General features: G+C 39.8%; 1 protein-coding gene across 24 annotated transcripts in view; it reads right to left on the minus strand.

The window, feature by feature from the left end:
• magi1 (membrane associated guanylate kinase, WW and PDZ domain containing 1) overlaps positions 1-18,336 on the minus strand; it is a 617,355-nt gene that overhangs the window by 262,182 nt on the left and 336,837 nt on the right. The gene's annotated exons all lie outside the window — the stretch shown is intronic.

Below are 18,336 nucleotides of genomic sequence, written 5' to 3' on the forward strand. Positions count from 1 at the left end.
GTTGGCGAGCCCCTCTACACCCGGTCGTTGGCTTCCCCCGCCGGCTGTGTGCCAGTCGGCTCAGACGCCTTCGTCTCCGTGGAGGACGCCGCCGCAAGACGGGCGGCAGGCTTCCCTTTGGCTGGGCACTCTCTGGCGAAGTGGCCCCCGTTCCCGCAGTACCAGCAGAGGTTTAAGCGTTGACGACGGGCCTTCTCGGCGGCATCTAGTCTGGGACGCACATTGCCCAACTGCATCGGCACCTCCTCGCCTCCTCTGGGGTATGGGGTTGGCGGTGGGGGTCTCCACACCGGACGTGGCTGAACGCTGGCGGGAGCGGGGGGTTTTGCCCCGGCTCTACTGCCCTGGCCTCGAACCCACTGTTTCCTGTTGGCAATCATGACTTCAGCCCGTAAACATTGATCAATGAGTGCCTCGAGGGTCTGGGGAGGATCCACCTTGGAGATTTCTTCCAGCATTTCAATGTTGAGACCCTCCCGGAATTGTCCCCTGAGGGCTACATCGTTCCAGCCGGTGTTGTGGGCCAGCACTCGGAACTCGGCTATATACTGAGACATAGGTCTGTCTCCTTGGAAAAGGCGACGGAGTTTGTGACCGGCTGCCTCCAAATTGTCCTCGATTCCCCAAGTCTCCTTGAGGTGGTCCAAGAAGTGTTGCGCTGATCTTAGGTGTGGAGAGGCTTGGTCGAACAGTGCCGTCGCCCAGCTGGCCGCTGGCCCGTCTAGAAGACTGTAAACCCATGCCACTTTGATGTCTTCTTGGGGAAACTCGGCAGCACGGGCCTCCAGATAAGCTTGACATTGGCGACGGAAGACATGAACCTTAGAAGCTTCTCCAGTAAACTTGGTTGGCAACGCCATGGCCGGAAGACGAACTCCGCGTTCCTTCAAACCCCTTATTTCTCCATCCTGTGCATTGAGCTTATCACGGATTCGGTCCACCTCTTCCTTGTCGATGGTGTAGGTAATCGGCTGGCCGCTCGGCCCAGGTACGGTTCCGGTAGACATTCTGGCCGAGGTTAATTGGTGCTTAGGGTGGCGGAGTCAAACTGTCACGACCCAGGCTGCAGAGCACCAATAACCATACACAGAGGCCAGAATCTATCTAATATCTTTATTGTAGGAATATATAAAGTTAATAAAAACAAGTGTAGAAAATAGTCCAGAATTAGACCTTCCAGGAAAGGTCAGAATTAGTCCAAAAAAGCAATGTCCAATAAGAAATATTAAGGTCCAAAGTTGTAATCCAATAACCGAAACACTCACTTTGCCAAGCAAAGTGAGGGGAGATGACAAGGTCCTTTAGTCCATGAAACTTGAGCGAGGCTAGGAAATAACTTGATACTTGAAACAAGGCTTGAACGTGGAACAAGGTAACTAAGAACAAGAACAAGGTCCGTGGAATAACTTGATAAATCCGTGGAACAAGGCAAGGATTGATCCTGGGAAACAAGGCAAAGTCCGTAGATAAACAAAGGCTGGGAAGCAAGGCGAAGGCTGGATAGCAAGGCAAGGCTTGAGCAGGAGCGAGGCTTGAACCGGAGCGCGCTGTCCAGACACAACTCGCTCCGTAGGCTGACGAATTGACTCCGCGAAGTTACTACGCGGGTAAAACACCTAAATAGAGTCTAGCTTCCCGCCGAAGCAGTTCTCTGGGAATCAGAACCGAAAGCTAACTCTGAGACCAGATGTGAGACTCCCCAAAGATTCTCACGAGAAGCAGTCTTAATTGGCCACATTCTTAGCTGCAATCCGCGCACTCCTGCGCGAAGCTGAATCCAAACTTCTCTGTTGTTTACAAAACTCCCGGCGCAAGAATACGGGAGAAGTAGGCTCTGGGCTTGTTTGACATACTTCTGGGAGACAACTTTCTTGCAGGTGCAAGGTTCCCAGATCTGCCTGGGAAAGATCTGGCAGAGAGGAATCCAGTTCAGACTGGGAAGGTAAAAAACCCAAGTTTTCATCTTCATCAGGAATTACAATGTCCTGAGCAGGACTACAAGGCCCATGGGTCATCACAATGTATTTGTACTCTTTGGGATCCCCGGAAAATATGTATTTTTCCCAGCAGGGTTTATATTCCAACTTTGTTTTATTTTTCATTTTATTTCATATAATTGTCAAGTCATGAAATCAAATCGGAAATATTCTGAACTCAACCTGAACCCCAGAACCCATCCCAGCTCCTATGACCCAGGCTTCCCTTCCCAAAAACAAAAGGTGATTCGCCCTCAAGGCAAACATTGTCATATCTCCTCCAAAAGGAAATCCAGGACACCTCAGGAAGGCGCCCTGCTGAGCCCATCACCACCCATCCCTACTTTCACCTCTGACACCCCAAGGCATATCTGAAATCTGTATACGTGACAGGAACCCTTGATTGCTGTCATTAATCCCTTTAGAATTCGGCCGGGCAGGAATTAATCCGATCTTTCCTGCTCAGTCACTTCATTGTTTCAATAACTCCCGCCTTCTCCTCCCTGATTGGCTCGAGTGGGGACAAAAAGCAGCTCCCTATTGGGCCAACAGAGCAAGGCGGGAAACGAAAGCCCGCCTCGTTCAACCCTCTAGCCTATCCGCGATCAGATGGGCGGGGGAGCGGGGCGGGAAATTCAAGGGGCTGTCAGACTGAAACATTGTATAAATATGGCTTTATTTTGATTATATGGTACCCTAGTAGACTGAATGATCACTACTAGAGTCCTTTTCAGCTGAATCGCTCAATAAAGACTCCTTGGCGGATTTTCCTTCAACTTTGGCGGACCTTCTTCATTTTGGCTTCAGGTTGTATTGCGGCTCATATTTTCCTATTGGCTCCGCCAAGGTCCATTCTCTCAGGACCGGATCGGCTCTCTCCTTAAGGGCCCGATCCCCTAAAACGCGGTCGACAACACCATCACTCTTGAGTTTATATCTAAATGATATACTCTCAGCACCATATAGCCCAGAATTTTTTCTGCCATCAGCTGGGTAAAAGACAATGTCAATTTTGTTTATATGCTGATGATATGGTTTTAATTTTACTTACTTGCATAGGTCTGCAAGAGCTGTTCTCTAAACTCAGCAGATTATTTTCAAGAAAAGCTGAATATTAATTATACTAAAACAAATGTGATGATGTTGGGAAGAGGCATTCTCATCTTTAATGGGCCAGTGGTCATAATATAGAATAATGCTGAGAAGTTCCCGGGCATTCATTTTACAGATGTCTTAAACAGGAGCTTCTAGAGCCGTGGTTTTGAGATCTACTGGAGCAATTCTTGCCTGTTACAACACTGCACAGTGCCAGAAAACTTTTTATCTGGCAAACCTCATATTTCCAAAACTTAAACAAGCTTTTACAGCTCTCTGCCTTCCAACCATATCTATAGTTATGATCAGTGGCAGATACTCATACTCCTTTAGGCCTCTATTTATGTATTGGTGAGGTCCCAGAATTTTAGGATTTGCCTCATTATTTGCTCTCCTAGGTATTATATTCCAAACCAAGAACCAAATTCATTGGATCTATTCTGTCTTATCTACATTCCAGTAATGTTTCAAGAAAAGATTTTCTATCTCCTGTGTGATACTGACACCATGGCATACCCATAAGGTTTCTCTTTTCACCCTGGCAACACTGAAAATCCTGATATAATTTATTGGTGATTTTGCAGTTGACTTCCTTGTGAATACTCCTATCTAACCTAACCTTATTTAATGTTTTATTCATATTTAATGAGTTTTAAAGGCATTAATTTTAATAAGAGAGCTCTAACTGCCATTTATTTTATGTGGTCCTATTATAATGCTGCACTTTGATATTGTACTTATTTATTTTGTATGCAAATGGGTTATGGTTTAAACATTAATAAATTACTACTACTATTACTACTATAAGCAGTGGCAGTGTACCTGAACCACAGTCTGACAATGACAAAGTACTGTATATATGGTGTGATTCTTGGGGGCCTAAGGTTATATAATATTGTTACACCCTCATTAAATAAAAAATAAATTATTCCCCAATTGTAACAAATAGAAATTGTGCTACTTTATTGATGTAGTTACATTCAAAAGCTGTTCATTTGCATCCTTTTTTTCTCAGTACTGGGACTAAAAATCTTTTGAGTCACAAACAAGTTTCCTTTTCTGGACATTTAATTACACTTTAAGTAATTTGATAGGAACATTTCATGTTTTAGTCCATTGTCTCATCAATCTTTAGGTTTATCAAACAAAAAAGTAACAAAAGAGTGAGATTGATACAGAGTAAGTAAGTTTGCAACATTTTAAATAACAACAGATTACTTCCCAAACACTGTAATCAGGAAGATGTTGCTTATAAAAAGTAATTTTCTAACCCCTGCCCTGAATATTAGATAATGGGCAAGGAAATATGGAAATGTTGTTGCCATTCTATTACATTTGTAAGTTTCCTAGAGACATTGTAGCTGGCCATTATTGGAAACAGAACTATACCGAGATAAAGGACTCAACAGGTTTATCCCTTACAGAGCTAGCTGGATGGTTGCTTGGAGACTTATTGTGTTGGATTTCAACATCCTTTCTAAGGTTGCCCTCTTATAAGTGTGAAGGATTTCATGTGTTCCATGACAACCATGGATCTGTCTCAAGTGGTATCGGGATCCATTGTTTTTATATTCTTAACTAGCTTTGCCCGGCCACGCATTGCTGTGGCTTATGGGAATCCTTTGTTGGCCAGTTGGAATAGCAGTGAATAGCCTTGCAGTCTCAAAGCCTGGCCGTTTTCTGGAGTAGCTGGAGCTTTTTGTTGTATGATCGTAGAGGCATGGATGAGGGGTTGTGCTGCCAAGTTTAGTGTTTCTGGGATGTGTAGTTTTGTTGTTTTGTCCTAGGCCGAAATTTCATTACCCTTTTATATATATATAGATAGGAAAATGGTGACCTTGGGGTAGGGGACATTTCTAGAGTTATGCCATATTGTCAGGGACTATTCATGACCTGATGAGTTCTAGACTGGTTGGGATTCAGCAGGCCCTTCCACACAGTCATATATCCCAGAATATCAATAAAATCCCACAATATCTGCTTTGAACGGTGTTATCTGAGTCCACACTGCCATATATTCCAGTTCAAAGCAGCAAATGTGGGATTTTATTCAGCTGTGTGGAAGGGGCCAGAGATTCCCAGGAGAAAACTGACATGGTTTTTTCCAAGAGCTTGATCAGTCAGAATAGTTTCCTGAAGGGTCAAGCAGGTGATTGTTGTTGAAGCCCTGGTTGATCTTTGGAATGAAAAAATGACTCTACAAAAATTCTGTCTGGCTTTTTAGGGAGCTGGTGATGATGAAATGAGTGAAGTTACAACCAAAAGGAAGTTAGCAGAACACTTGAAACAATTCTCACTTAATGTTGACTAAAAATCAAAGTAATCAAGAGAGTAAAACAACAGATGCCTCCTCTGACATATTTGCATTTGCAAAGGATCAACTATCAGACCTGTTCAAAAACATAGCCCTGTTACTCTGGATTGGTATGCAAAGGAATCTTACAGCACCTTTGAGACTAATAGCTCAAAGGTGCCCAGGAGATTGAATGTTTTAATTGCCTGTGGTTTTCAATCTACTGTTAAGGAGTTGTTTTGGGGTGTTTTAAAATGTATGTATGTATATTATTTAAAAGTTTCTATGTGTTGCACATTATCTCAGGGTTTAAGAGAAATAGATAAAGACAATAAATAGATAAACCTACACATTCACCCTGATCCACGAGAGCTGCCAAACCATATAAAAGTACAGGGCAATTTGAGTCTTGGGTCTTATGTCTGCGGACATTCCCAAAAACTATCCCAGATGCAAGGACCACTTTTCTGGCTACCTAACCTCCAACGAAGGAGATCAAAAGGGGCAAGTGCTCTCCACTCAGGCCCCTTCTACAGTCATATAAAATCCAAATTATCTGCTTTGAACTGGATTATATGGCAGTGTAGATTCATATAATTCAGTTCAAAACAGATAATCGATATTATCTGCTTTTCTAATCTGGATTATATGGCAATGTAGAAGGTCCATCGGTTGTCACCTATATGGGCAAGTCAGCCTTCCTGCTGTTAACTTTTCTTTTCCTACAGAAAATTGTCAATAGAGGCAAGGATGACCAATTTCCCTTTCTGCTCAGCAGTTGCTAGGGTCATGGAAATGAGAGAAAGAACCACCCAAATATTAGGGAAACAAATCATATATTGTTAACCCCTAACATGAATTTGTTCCTACTACACTCCAAATGTTTAGAAAGAGGAAAGTGGAATTCAGAATGTTGTATGAATGGCTTGCACACCATGTCCTGATAGTAAATCACTTTTAGCTTGGCAGTGTGACCTCTGACCATATCCAACCACAATGCATCTTTGGCAACTATGCTGGTGAAAAAAGGGATTCTGGAGGTATAATGGGGGGAAATACCATCGACATAAGGCGGTAGAAAATACCCATTTATGTCAACTATTGGTGAAAATTCTTTGGCGATGTAATGCAGCTCTCCAGTTGTATTAGGAAACAAAGTATAACTGGATACAAAGGTTGTTTCTTTTCCTTCTCATTGAACTCACCAGTAATATGCCTACCATACCTGATAGTGAAGATAGAAAAACCCCTGAAAGCAGGGAAGACATAGTAGTCTGTTAACCTTCCATAGCATCTTGGATCTCTCAAGGTTTTTTTTTTTTCAAAAAAAAAAAAAGATTTAATTGGAGTCTTTGACATTTGCTCATATCAGTTTGGCTGGCAGAAAGGAGTGGCAAAATTAATGGGGTGTGGAAGACATGGGATAGGAAATCTATTTCTCTCCCCTGACTCATCCAAACACTGAAATAGCAAACGGAATGCAATGATCCATAATTTTAACAGACTCTGCAACTGATTAGACAAAGTCTAGCCAATGCTTTCTCTGCCCAAACACCGTGTCAAAGGAGTGAGTGCAAAACTCTTATCATTTTTTTTAAAAAAATCTATATTTGATTAGTTAGACAAAAGACTAACACATACTACAGCACAACAGAAGAAAGGATGCAGAACAGAGATTCAGAAGTTATTATCTGAACCAGTGCGCCTTAGAATATGCAAACAGATATAAAAGCAAAAGAGAGGGAGAGGGGAAGAGAGACAGACAGGGGAAAAATCTTGCCATCAATGACAGTTTCTCACCAAGACCTTATTAAAAGGCTGGGATGCTTGGGCTTTGAAGACATCAAAGTCACTGAGCTAATAAAATGGTTAAAACACAAGAAATTATTAGAGAGATAAATGGGAGAAATTCTGATAAAGAGTCTTCCCATCAAATAACTACTACAAAGACTAAAGATAAAATGGGATTAAAAGTTCTTTGCCATGTCACAATAATAATAATTTAAAAAACCCTTTTTTTTAAAAAAAACCTTCAGAGTAATTATAATGGCAGCACTCAAGCTTCATGTTTAATTAGCCTAGGAAGTTTCAATCAGGAACCCGCTTTTTCTAATTGGGTAACTGGATGACTCATGGGCCTCAAGAGGTTCATGAATCGCTGGCTTATTCACAGCTCTGGCTCAGTGCTTTATTCCAGTTTGCCAGTAAAGTCGCTATCCCACTTTAAAATATTATTAATAATAATAATCAACAAAAGCCTAATTTTAATCATATTTAAAACAATATAAACACTGCAGAAAAGCAAATATACCTATGTGAATCTATCTAGGTTGTATGTTACTGTTTCATGAAATAAATATACCATTCTAGTTAATATGTCAATTGATACATTAGTAAAAGAGGGAGAGATATAAACTGATCATTTTCAAAAAAATTTCACAAGTTGCTTACACCTCCCATCAGAGTCAGTGTGAGGAAGAGAAGTCAAGAGGATGGATTGGTAACCAATAACCATAGAACGACCCCAGGTAAATGTGGACTTTGTGTGGGTACTCAGAACCACGGATAATAGTAAATCTTATTGAAATGATGGACTTCTGGCCCAGAAATATGGATCTAGAAAATGCCTAAAGACTAAAGAGACTATATTTTGTCAGAAGCGGGTAAATGAAAACACAGGTATTGGTCTTGCAGATACAGGAATACTATTGTTCAGACATAAAGTGGTTAGTAAGTCAAGTCAGAATTTATAGACCTTGCCTAGAATGCCTTCCTGATCTGTTAATTTTCTTTCTCTCATGCGTGAAAAGGAGGATAAAGGGGAAGGGGGGGAGAAGGAATGTAATAACACCTTTAAGACTGAATATTTTTGATTTTAGCATGAGCTTTCATGGATATAAACCCATGACTTAAGGTGCAGTACAGAGTGATATCAAGGCCCAATCATATAAAACATATTTACACAGTTGTGGAACTGGGAAAGAACATAGTAGGATCCAGATAGGTGAAAACCGTGTTCTTTGCTCTAAATTTTCAAAGGGCTGAAATGGTCAGTCAGTTTTGATATGTGAAAACAATGGGTGTATGCCACGACTGATTAAAACAATATTGAAACAAAGTATGGAAGAAGTCAACCTACATAGGACGACTTCGGTCAATGTGGGACCAAAAGGGTTTTGGCTATACTCTATGTAAAATGCCAGCAAACCTTTCCATCAATAGTTCAAAGTTCTCAGGAAACCATGTGACTTGATGCAAAAAAATATGTAAGGATGTCAGAAATCAAATCAAACGAGGATGTGGGGAATTACTTCCCAGAACTGATTACCTACACCAGTGGTTCTCAACTTGGGGTCCCCAGAGGATTTTGGCCTACAACTCCCAGTAATCCAAGCCAGTTTACCAGCTGTTAGGATTTCTGGGAGTTGAAGGCCAAAAACATCTGGGGACCCCATGTTGAGAACCACTGACCTACACCATGGTTCAATTAAAATACCGTATTTCTTCTATTCTAATTGTAATTGTAAAACGCAGAATAATTTCAGTATCACCAGCAAAAAAGAAGAAGCCTTATTTATATACATATAAAAAGCACCTGTGATTTCAAGACCCATCCTGTTTGTAGAGATGAGGGTAAAGTGCATTTTAGAATCAAGGACATACAGTAACATGGCTTTCTTAAGGGCCGTATGTTTGCAATAAATCTATAAGGAATTGGGGTGGAGAGATGAATACATCATTGCTGCTTAAGCTAATACTCTTAAGAATTATTTTCTTTTTGTAATTATGTGAAGAAAACTAATCTGAAGCTGTATGCACAGAAAATCCTTGTTCTAGGATCCAAAAAGAACAGGAAGGGCAAGGCCAGATAGAAGAAGCCAACTATGACACCACTCAAATATAATTGCATCTACTCAATCATCAATTGGGCTTTCATATAACGGAAATAGTATCTTATGGGCTATGGAGCATACCTTTCAGATACAACTGTGTTCTTTCTGCTATCTCACAACTCTTTCAGAAGTCTGTTTCATGAGAATTCCAGATATAAATATTCTAATGAAATAGCATTGCTTATAACATTGGCTAACCAATTTCTGCCACCCTTTTGCAATTAAGATAAAACTGCATGGCCTCTCTGCAGTAACATTGTGAATTACCATTACACAACCTAATATCCATTTACAGTCATACGTGTAGCAGATTTGTATGTAAGGGTGACCTGAAATCTCCATAATATAAAGTAAGACATGAAAACCTAAAGACTTTGAACAGGCAATAAATTGTCTTGGCACCAGTTTTTATTGCTTTGGAAATGTTCCTGAACACAATCTTTTGGCCTAATATCAATTTATAACAATGCTACATTTTAGAATAATTGATTTAAAAGGTTAAAAACTAATTAAGCCAGCACACACTGCACATGAATAGCACATTGGGCATTTAATAATATAGTACACCCTTTAAACACCAGACAAACAGAAAAGTTATTATGTGGCTCAGAAGGTAAAATGGACTTTGTTTTTCATTTTAGACGCTGGAGGAAACCACATATGTACATGTGTAATTTACAACTGATTTGTAGAGTTTTAATGAGATAGTCAATTAATAATATATTGAAAGATACCAACTTGCAAATGCCAGCATCCTTCTCAGCTTTTGTCTCCTGTTACTATTACATCTAGCCCAAAGGAGAGGTGGGTGAGCAACCAATTTGCCAAAAGCAGAAGGCTATAGGTAATGGGGAGAAGGCAGTCCTGGATCTTGTGTACATTAGCATTCCTCTCTTTGGTTCTTCACAACCAGATATGAAGTCCAATGTTTTAAAAATAAGGGAGTGTGGGCTAAGCAACAGCACTACCAAGTCAGGGACAATTATAGATAAAGAAAAATCAATAATAAGAATGCATGGTGACCCTGGGAATCCCAGATAAGAGATCTCACATTAACTATGAACACAGCTGATGGACCTCTAGAAAAACTACTGATTCACTCTCTGCTCTGTGGCTGGAATTTTTATTTACTTACGTTCAAATACTTTTTCAGCTATGGAAACTCTTAGGCAAATCACACTATCTCAGGCTTAGAGGAAGGCAAAGACTACCCTCCTGTAAATAATTCTTACCAAGAAAACCCCATGATAGGTTTGCCTTTGGGTTGCCATATGTCAGAAACTAGTTGAAAGCATACAACAACAGCAACAAAGTTCTGCTAACGAACACAGAAGTTTCAGGAAAGCTGTTGTTGTAGATTACAATGCTAATACAATACAATCTCACTTATCCAACATAAACAGGCTGGCAGAATGTTGGATAAGCGAAAATGTTGGATAATAAGAAGGGATTAAGAAAAAGTCTATTAAACGTCAAATTACATTATGATTTTACAAATTAAGCACCAAAACATGTTTTACAACAAATCAACAGAAAAGGCAGTTCAATACATGTTAACGTTATGTAGTAATTACTGAATTTACAAATTTAGCACCAAAACATCGCAATGTACTGAAAACATTGACTACAAAAACATTGACTACTAAAAGGCAGACTGCGTTGGATAATATAGTACATTGGATGAGTGAAGGTTGGATAACCGAGATGTAGTTTGGAAGACATGCAAACAGTTCTGAAAGATTTAAAAGATTGACAGAGGAAGAGGAAAAATGTTTTTTAATTGAAAATTAGATAAGGAAATTGCTTTAGGTTAAAAGCCAGGTAAAACTTTCCACTGTTGAACTACTCTTTCAGTTAGGATCACAGTGCCCCAGGGATGTTTTGGAATCTCCTGCTAAACAAGAGAGCAAACTGGGAGGGACTGGTGAACTGATAATCGCCTATAGATTGAAAGGAATCCAGCCCACACTGTATCAAGAATGGGGAAAACACACTTGAGGTGAAGGCTAAATTTTAAATATTACCTCTTTAGGCATTCAAAATAAAAAGCAGGTGGATCTCTCTTAGGGTCCTTCCACATAGTCAAATAACCCAGAATATCAAGCCAGAAAATCACATAATATCTGCTTTGAATTGGGTTTATATATAATTTATATATAATCTTTCCTCCTCTCTTTCTCCGGTTTCCTTTTTCTCACTCCTTTGGCAAAACCTACCTTCTATCTGGGAAATCTCAGCAAAACTCTAGAGAATAAATTCCTTAAATTTCTCAGTGTACAGGATTATGTTCATGAGCAACAAACCATCAAGACAATGAAAGTACTGGCACTTCTCGTCCATAGGTTTTTTATACTGGTCGACTCTTACCATGTAAATATCAGGTGTATCTCTTGAAATGGGGAAGAATTGCCTCATTCAACATCTCTGGAGTTAAACACTAGATGACATTCTTGGTTTTCTTCAATCACATTAGACATCTAATGCAGCCCCAGCGGAAAGCAGCTGGTACATCCATAAGGAGAATGTCAGAAAACACGGAGACTCTATATTTGATAAAGTACGAGGATATTGGATGAACGGATTTTAAGCATATGTTTTATATTTTATACTGTATTTAACATAGATTTTATATGCTGTTTGTTTTTAATGATGTGTCGGCATCGAATTGTTGCCAATTGTATGCCGCCCTGAGTCCCTTCGGGTGAGAAAGGTGGGATAGAAATATTGGAAATAAATAAATAAAAATCTATAGGTACTAAAGTTTCCTTAAACAAATGTCCTTAAACAACCACTAAGATATTTGAACTGTAAAATTATAAAATAAAAAATCTGTAGAAACTAACTATTCATCTCTATCTAGAGCAGTGGTTCTCAACACACCTTCAAGGTGATGCTCTCTCCCAGAGATTCCTCACCCTTGTCTTAAGGCAGTGGTTCTCAACCTATGGGTCCCCATGTGTTTTGGCCTACAACTCCCAGAAATCCCAGCCAGTTTACCAGCAGTTAGGATTTCTGGGAGTTGAAGGCCAAAACATCTGGGGACCCACAGGTTGAGAACGACTGCTCTAGAGGTATGAACAATTTTCCTCAGAAGATTTAGAGAAGGGTTCTCAACCTAGGATTCCCGGATGTTTTTGGCCTACAACTCCCAGAAATCCTAGCCAGTGTTACAATTTCTGGGAGTTGAAGGCCAAAAACATCTGGGGGCCCCAGGTTGAGAACCACTGATCTAGGAGAACTAGAAATTTGTTTTCAAAAAGCCTGCTTTAAGGATGCAACACCATTTAAATATTTAGAGGGAGAATTATAGTTTCATAAGTAGTTCTGTTAAGTGTCATGATCTCTTAAATATTTATTACACTGATCATATGCATTTGTTATAGTGTACAAGGAAAATTGAAATGTAGATTAAAACAGCACTGGCCAGTCTTCTAAATATCACACTTTATACTTATACATAAATCCTAAATTCAAAGAAATGGAAGATATAAATCTTGAAACTGTGGTAATAGGATCAGAACTTGAATGCCTTTCAAACTTATCTTGTTTGAGACTTGTGATATAACTCATTTCTTCACAGAACATGTGTTATAGATGGAGTTAGTCATACAACATGCCAGCAAAGACACAGGACAGCATATCTTAAGTAGGACCACAGCTCAGTAATACAAGTAAAGTAGAGTCTCATTTATCCAACATAAACGGGCTGGCAGTATGTTGGATAAGTGAAAATGTTGGATAATAAGGCGGGATTAAGGAAAAGCCTATTAAATGTCAAATTACATTATGATTTTACAAATTAAGCACCAAAACGCCATGTTTTACAACAAGTCTGCCACTTGTTTAGGACTTGTGTTGTTGTTGGGCGTGTTAGCCTGCTGCATGTTGCTACCTAGAGAAACAGCTGTAGATGTCGGCTGGAGGCAGACTGTGTTGGATAATACAGAATGTTGGATAAGCAAAGGTTGGATAAGCAAGACTCTACTGTATACAAATTTTGCTCCACAGTTTTAAATTATTATGAACTGTATCATCCAGTTCTTCTCAGATCCAATTTCCCACATCTCCATTTAGGTGACTGGGCCACTGCAAGTCTGTTACCTACTGATTACAGCACTAGCTAATGTTATGAACTGCCTACAATTACATTTCCTACTGAATTGACTTTAAATTTAATATTTCACTCTGTCTTGTACTGAATCTTGGACCAAATATTCAGCATGCTTCTGATGATCTGCTTATGGAAATCATGAGCTGAGTATTATGTGTTCTCCAAATACTGCCTGACATTTGACCCAACCATATTCCAACAACACATTTCATTCTTCCATTAAAATGAACACAATTTCCACAAAATGTTAACTCTTTTGCAGTGGAACTAGTGCATATCGTCCCAAGAGATAAATCTATGGGAAGAACCCTAATTCCAGTAGTCATTTTCACATAGCCATAAGCTGGGTTCAAACACTGATACTCTTATACAACCCAAACCTCAACCTAGATGAGCATCTGCCCATCAAAACCAATACAATTCCACACCCTTTTATCATCATCATCATCATCATCATCATCATCATCATCGGGTTGCTGTGAGTCTTTTGGGCTGTATGGCCATATTCCAGAAACTTTCTCTTCTGAGGTTTCGCCCACATCGGTGGCAGGCATCCTCAGAGGTTGTGAGGTATGACAAGTCCTCACAACCTCTGAGGATGCCTGCCACAGATGTGGGTGAAATGTCAGGAGAGAAAGCTTCTGAAACATGGCCATACAGCCCAAAAGACTCACAGCAATGCAGTGATTCCGGCCATGAAAGCCTTCAACAATACATCATCATCATCATCCATCTTCAGCTCAAAAGGCTTTGCTTAATGTTCTAGTCCCATGATGGAACCTGGAAGCAGAATTTAAGGGCAAAGCATAACATTATACAGGCAGAAAATGACACTGAGCCAAAATTCTAATGGATATTAAAAACGGGAGGGGGTTGACTCATTGCTGCATGCAAATAAGAGCAGCTCAGGATTAGCTGCAGACAGTGAGTCTGTGTGGGATTAGCACACTGAACCAACCATCATGCCTACTAGAATATTCAAGAGCAGCATATATATGCAGAGGATTTTCCAGAGAAGATTTGAGTGACAAAGAAATGGCAATTTCTTGACACAATCACACTTCGAACTGTCTTTGTCAACAGGAAAGATTATTTCTATATAAAAAAATCTTTTTTCCTGCAGCCATTTATAACATGAATTATTTCACTGGCTCAAAATCAACTGAAAGCTGCCAGGAGGACATCACTGAAAGATCTGCAAAGTAAAACTATGTGTCTTATCTATACTTTTGGTAACTTTTTTTCTGATTTACTGAAATGAAGTTTAAACAGTTGGAACCCTGAACAGCTTGCATTGTTGAATTAATGCATTCTGCAGCTAACTACTTACTCCTCCCCCTTTTCAAGGCAGTCTAAAAATTACTATACATCTGCTTTTAACATAGCACACTTTAGAAAACTATATATGCTAAATTTGATTTCAGAATCTGGGTATACACACTTAAATCAATCACTGTAATTGTAGATTGCAGTTTTGGGAGAACTTAGAGAAGCATAACAAATGTGTGGGCATGAAAAGTAGAAAAAAGCAACACCAGGAAGCACATTTACAGTACAATCCCATCAATTTTGTTGTGTGTGCTCCCAAATACTGGTTTCAAAATTCAAGTTGAGAAATTGCAAATTATACTGGACCTAGTATATAAGGAGGACAATCACTTCTGTTTAAATAAAACCATAAGAGGTCTCCAAGACAGCCAGCATGCCATGGTAGTTTGAGTATTGGATACTAAGAGATAATGGTATTTAATCATGCTCACTGGATGGGTTTGTGTACATAACACTTAGCCTTTGAAGAAGGCAGCTGCAAACCTCTTCTGAATACACCTTGCCAAGAAAACCCTGTGATAGGGTTGCTCTAAATCAGACTCAACTTGAAGCCACAGAACACTGCCTATAAGCCAGATCCTATAAATGTATTTACTATATATAAATAGATATTTATCTAATCAGCTGTTATTCTACAAATTCTCAGGATTTAGACTTGATAATCATCCTTGATTATGTTCTCCATTCACAAATTGTATCAATTTGATAGCGGTGGTCCTTGTTTTTCCCAGCTGTGCTTCAGAAACAGAACCTGTGAAATATGCTCTTCTTCATACACCTTAATTTAGTTGATCCCTCTTCTCTAAAATTAACTTTTTTCACAAGACTAACTATGTGGAGTTAATTGGAAGCCATGTTGAGATGTATTTCTATACCACACCAAAAAGCATCGCATGATTCCTGGTTTTGTTGGAAAACTTTCTGTGTTCAGCTCCTGAGAGGGACGAATATACACGAAATCTGGAATCTATAATGCTCTCTCCTACCTTTACTCTCTCTTCCCCACCTCCACCCCTCCTCTCTCTCTCTCTCTCTCTCTCTCTCTCTCTCTCTCTCTCTCTCTCTCTCTCTCTCTCTGTCTGTCTCGCACGCACACACACACACACACAAGTTTAAAATGCTCACCCAATTCTCAGCTTCACAGTATATGATTCATGCCCTTTAGATGCTGTAGCTCCATGAAAAGCTATTGCATTTCTCTAAGTGCCGTTGCTTTTGGAAATTTTGATTTACCAAGTCTCCCTTCAGAGATTACCTGGTGCCACTCTTAGAAATAACAGTCTCTTTTTAAAAAGCCCTTAAGGAAAACCGTGGAAGCGTCAAGATGAACAGCCACCCAAACCTGTAATTTTCCTCTCTGAAAGGTTCTTCAGAACCCAAGATGCAGGAGAGATATTTAGTGTCCAGATATAAGCATGAGGTTATTGGGGAAATGTTTCTATATCAGAAACAGTATTATAGTAGAAACAGTCTTCTATATTATACTGTTATTTGGCCAATCAACTTCATAGCTTTGAAGTCAGGCTAAATGGACCTGGCCAGTCGTGCAGCAAAGTAATTTTAGAACCTGGAACTAATGGTGTTGGGGGAGAAATAGAGATGGCTGTTGGAGGATCATGTGGATTCCTTCAATACTGAAGCACGTACTTTCTTTACTGCAAGCATTACAAGCATTTAGTGTATATAGTTGCTATATTCCTTATGTAAAAAACCTCAAAGTAAAACACTACAAATCAGTTTGTTCATCTGACTTTTGTATGGTGTCTGAATATAAAAAAAACCCCAGTAACCTCATTAACAGTTTCCCCAAAGTTGGGTGTCACAAAGGCCACATCCTCCATGGAAGGGGTATATCAACACAATTAGTTTGCATGACTCCTCAATCATCATCATCATCATCATTTTATTTCTTACCCACCTCTCTCTGGTTCAAGGCAGGTTACACTATAGCTAAAAATCAGACCCAGAGCCTTTTAGGTTAGCAGAGGTATCTTTATTCTAAGGTTAAAGCATTCTCATATAAGGGAAATGGCCAATTCACCCTTGAAAATAACTGCAGAATGAGCATCAATGTTACAGGTAAGTGGTATCAGGAAACAGGCCTTGGTAGATTCCTGGAATGTATTAGCAAGATGAGGAGCCCAGGCAGAGTGGGTTACAGTCCCAAGGAGCAAGCAAAAAACCCATGCAAACCAATGAAGAGAGAATATCTTCCAAGGCACATGCGAATATGGTGTAGTGGTGGATACATTGGACTACAACACTTGAGAGAAGAGGGTTAAAATCCCTATACAGCCATGGGCAAAACACATTATTTCCATCTCAGAGGAAGGCCAGGCATACCCCATGGCTAACAGTCACCATAACTCAAAAAAAAAAATGACTTAACAGCAAATGAAATCAAGGAAGAACTCTTGGTATCTGCTCACAGGCCTATCTACTCAAGAGCACGATGGGGAAGGGGAAAGACAGGAGAAATCCAGAGTTCTCTGTGGCTGTTTGCAAAAGAAAGCCAAGTGCAGGATGACAGCACACTAAAACGGCTTTGGAAGCTAGCTGATTCCAAAGATTAGCCCCAAAATGCTCCCTGAATGCACTTGAGTCTCATTCACATTATGAAGAAACTGCCTTCAATCAGGGAACCAATAATGTCAAGGAGGGGTCAGCAGTGGCATTACATTCTGCTGTTGTGGGGTCAGAAATTTTATTATGTTCAATGTACTGCCGCAGAGGTTGGTTGAGTAAAGTTGTTGGTTGGCTGTTCCATATGGCTAGTGCTGGTTCTGCCAGGCAGGTTAGAATGATGAAAGCAGAGAGAAACTAGCCACTCGAAGTTAGGAGATATGTAGCCTGACTATATATATGCTAGCACATGGATCCCTAGTCATGGAAGCTAATACATACCATGTTTCCCTGAAAATAAGACAGTATCTTATATTAATTTTTGCTCCCAAAGATGTGCTAGGTCTTATTTTCAGGGGTTGTCTTATTTTTCCATGAAGAAGAATTCACATTTGTTGTTGAACAAAAAATGAACATTTATTATATACTGTACAGTAGTTGTCATCACAAACCAACATAACCAGACAAACTCTGAATCCTATCAAGAATTTCTAGTTACTACCATTATTTCCATGTACAACTGGTATGTACATTTACCAATCCTGCATGCGCTGGTGTTCTGTTTGGCAGGCGCTGGGCATGCTTCCAAACAAAAACGTTGCTAGGTCTTACTTTCGGGGGAGGCCTTATATTTAGCAATTCAGCAAAACTTCTACTAGGTCTTATTTTTTGGGGATGTCTTATTTTTGGGGAAACAGGATAGATTCCCAGTTTCAGAGGAAGGCCAAGCAAACCCCATGGTTAACACAGTTACCATAGGTCCCAGCCATTGATTTCATAGATCTGAACCTATGCAGTTCTACAAAGCTCATTGCAATGTCAAATGGAAGGGCACAGATTGGGACAATATCAAGCTACTGGAAGGGGGGACTGGAAGCCATCATCAACCTTTCACCTTATATTATAGGCAGCAAGGAAATGGGATCCACAATGAAGATGAGGCGAAAGGATGCTGGTGATCTGTACATTAAGAACTGAGTGAGTGATCTCACTCAATGAATGAATTAAACATATTTG

This window comes from Anolis carolinensis, chromosome 2 (assembly GCF_035594765.1).
Source record: "Anolis carolinensis isolate JA03-04 chromosome 2, rAnoCar3.1.pri, whole genome shotgun sequence".
NCBI lineage: Eukaryota > Metazoa > Chordata > Lepidosauria > Squamata > Dactyloidae > Anolis > Anolis carolinensis.